The sequence below is a fragment of the Culex quinquefasciatus genome, chromosome 2 (assembly GCF_015732765.1).
Source record: "Culex quinquefasciatus strain JHB chromosome 2, VPISU_Cqui_1.0_pri_paternal, whole genome shotgun sequence".
NCBI lineage: Eukaryota > Metazoa > Arthropoda > Insecta > Diptera > Culicidae > Culex > Culex quinquefasciatus.
Window position 1 is genome coordinate 133091024 of NC_051862.1, and position 3841 is coordinate 133094864.

The window sequence follows — 3841 nt, forward strand, 5'->3', positions numbered from 1 at the left end:
ATTGCGACACCTTACGAAATCGGGATGAATAACTAACGATGACCTGGTCCAAGGTGTGACTAAACATTGTCGAATCAACACCCAATCTAGATGTTATAACTCTCTGTTCCACCTCTGCCTGCCAAAGTCCTCCTGGAGCCCTGGGGGGAAGTTATGGTTATCTCGGAATGGGTACAATCACCTCAAACACGAACCGTTTACATTTCGGGGTAAAAAATGAGCCATCCGCGCCACCAGGGGAGTGTTCCTTCAATTACGCAAAAAAACACCCCAGGCCGGTGGTTGGTGGCTCAATAAATTAATTTGAAAAGAAAAAAAAAAAAAAAACATACCATTCCTACATACGACACACACACATACGAACACCACGTAAGAATAAGGAGCTTGCGCGCACACGCCAAAAACGTCCGGCAAACGAAATTTGATACTGCCGACGGTCGATCCAAGTTCTGGATGTGGTTGCGGTGATGGCACACGCGTTGCTGAAAGGATCATAAGAACACAGAAATACACTTATAAAAGCTTTTAAAAGCTAATTTTTCAGCGCGCATTCACACCAACCAGAGTGGTAAGAATCCGTACTAGCAGCAGATGAAATAAATATGTCATTTCAGTGAGTTCAAAGTTACATTTCAGGTGGAGGAAGCAGGAACTGTTTGAAGTTTGCCAACACTGATCTGTGACAGGATAATTGTGACACAGATGTCATTAGCTTGTTTTTAATACAAAAAACTTTGATTAGCAATGTTGTAACTTTGAACAGTTCAATTTCAACATCAATCTGTCAATGTAAAACAGCTGAATTTTCCTCATGAACTTTAACATGTTTAATGCCCAAAGCTGTTCCAGTCGAAAGAAAAAAAATAATTACATTCCGGCCAAAACGTTAACAGCCCAAATGTTGGGCATAGGTGCTAATAAATCATTTAAATTAAGCAAGCCCTATTGAATCTCATTTCTTTAGAATTAAGCCATGAAGGTGCTTAGGTTAACAGAAGTTTAAAATAACTACTTGTAATGTCGTCAGCTTTGTGCTATCTTCTGATATAGACCATTTTGATCGAAAATGAGTTAATGATGATGTTTTGTTATACTTAACAAACACTACAAGATGCTTTAACCCGATTTTGGAAACTCGCTTCCGTTTCCCGGATATCGCAATACACAATTGTGACATAGACCAATTTATCATCCAAATCATTGTGCACACTTGTGACACGTCATACATGGTGTTGAAAAATGTGGAAAATTTGTCTTGTTTTTTCACAAATTTATGTTGATACCCATTTTCTGAAGGCAATGCAATTTTGACACGTAGTACAATTTTACTTTCGAAACACACTTGTGACACATGCTTTTCAGATTTTTGATTACATAATTTACTGTATCTTTTAACTGGTGTAACTAAATTAGTTGAAACTTGGAGCGTTTGTTAAGCGATAGTATATGAACCGATTGCTTCAAAAAGTTTGGCTCTACCATTCATGGTTTTGAAAATATTTAAAACTTTAAAATCGATTTTCTCGAAAAGTACTAAATGGTCGTTGTCACAAGATAGCACACAGCTGACAATGTGTTAAAGTTGTGTTACAACATCAACTTTGAAAAATATTTGCAACGGCCTAAGGTTAAATGGTTTGAATTTACTATTTATATACCTTTGAATTTCAAAATTAAAACGTTACTTAATCCACCTTTAGGTGGTTGGTGCCTTTCTCACATTCATAAAGTAAAGACACTACTCATCCTCAAAAAAGTGTATAAATAACACTTATTTTTTTATTAAATTATCTGAGATCTGGCCTCAAAAAGATGTATCAAAAACACTAAAGTACTTATAACTTTTGATAGGGTTTTCAGATTTTCAATCTTTTGGGCTTGTTGGAAAGGTCTTTTGATTGCCTATCCAACGATGGGTCGCATGATAGATCCGGACAACTTTTTCATCAAAATATTTGAGATCCGGCTTCAAAAAAGTCTATAAATAACACTTAAGTGCTCATAACTTTTGATGGGGTTGTCAGATCTTCAATCTTTTTAACGCGTTGGAAAGGTCTTTCAAATACCTTTCTAATAATATATAGCATGATGGGCCTTCTTCACCTCAATGAGGAAAGGCTATAAAATCACTCGAAAAATGAACTTCTTCATTCGACCTCGTAGACCCACCTTCACGTATACCTATCAACTCAGAATCAAATTCTGAACAAATGTCTGTGCGTGTGTCTGGATGTGAGTCCGTTCACCGAAAAATGTGCACACGATTATCTCCGGAATGGCTGAACCGATTTGGACCGTGTTGGTCTCATTTGATCCGTCTTGGGGTCCCACAAGACCCTAGTTAATATTATGAAGTTTAGAAAAGTACTTCAAAAGTTATGCTAAAAAAAAGATTTTAGCAAAAGTCCTGAAGATTGTGAAAAGGGTGGCTTTCTAAGAAAACCCGTCATGTTATACATTTTTAGAAAGGTATTTAAAAGACCTTTCCAATGAGCCTAAAACATTGAAGATCTGATAACCCTATCCAAAGTAATTAGCACTTAAATGGTATTCAAGGACTTTTCAGATGCCGGATCTTAGATATTTCGATTAAAATGATGTCCGGGTCCATCATGCGACGAGCCGTCAGTTAGATAATTAAAAGACCTTGTAATAACGAACTAGGGGGCAATAACCACCACTAGCTCATTAATTAAAAATTAAATAAAAACCAGAACTTGAGACTCTTGGAGATGAGAGAGAGATGTAAAGATCTGCAACTGCTCACATTTGACGTGGGGAAGGAGAATTGTACCTACCCTTTCACAATCCTGGTTCGATTCAGCTAATCGCACTGTCCTGGCAAAAGAATCACAAAAGATCGTCGCTTTGGGTTATGGAAAAGTCATGTTTATTGCATTTAACTGTCCTAATTTATTGTTTTTCGTCGTTTTAAAACTAACCTAACCATGTGTGTGTGTGTTCGTGTGTTCTAGTGTATCCCGCGGTGGTCGAGTCAAGTCGGAGGTTCTTCCTCCGGCCAGGCCTGGCGCAGCAACGGTTTTGGTGTCTTTGGTTTTGTGTCTTTGTCTTTGGTAGAAAAAAAAACCTGTACGTTTAAGTTTTGGTTTAGTACTTGTGCTTTGTGTAACTGTGGTAACAATGAACTCACCGGATGGCCTCCGCCATTGCGCTCTAACAGATTCTCGGGTTGGCGCGCTCTGCCAACTTGGAGGTTCTGTGAAGGGAGTTCATTTCTAATCACTTTTCTAGCTTTAACGTTTTGTTTTAATATTTACCACAATCTTGTTACCTCCTTGCACCACCAACCAAACGACCACTTTTAGCAAAGAGCGCGGTCCTTGACGGTTAGTTTGGATGGTGCGGGTTGGGACCAACTCCCTGACACTACAATTAACAATTAAGACACTAATTAGACACGACTCAAAAATACAAGAACTAAATTTACCATTTCGCCGGCTACAGGAATGCTGGGTACAAATAACAGATATTCACAGCACTTTAAATTACAAAACGTTCACAATTTCTTCGTTTGACCAGAGTATGTGTAACGGACTCTGGTCGGTAGCGGCAAATGAGGACGATTCAAATTGACGAGGTCCCTTTTATTAATTTTAAGTCTTTGTTCTTGCGTATTTCGAAAATTGCTCCAAGAGATGTGAGTCGTGCTAACCGTTTTAGGAATAGGGATACCATGTTTTGTATGTTGTTTAAGTGTAATGGTTGATTACAATATCCTAACTTGTCCCTACGGTTCAGTTTGACAGGATGATGCGAAGCATTGTAACCAGAGATTGTACTACGTACAAGCGATAGGTTACAATTCCCCACCACCAGGGAA

General features: G+C 38.3%; 1 long non-coding RNA gene across 1 annotated transcript; it reads right to left on the bottom strand.

Moving 5' to 3' along the window:
• Positions 1-2884: 2884 nt before the first annotated feature.
• Positions 2885-3583, bottom strand: LOC119767594. The gene is made up of 4 exons (XR_005277606.1): positions 3449-3583; positions 3279-3387; positions 3152-3217; positions 2885-3088 (listed from the first exon to the last, which is right to left on the bottom strand). It is a non-coding gene; the product is annotated as an uncharacterized LOC119767594 (long non-coding RNA).
• Positions 3584-3841: the final 258 nt, after the last annotated feature.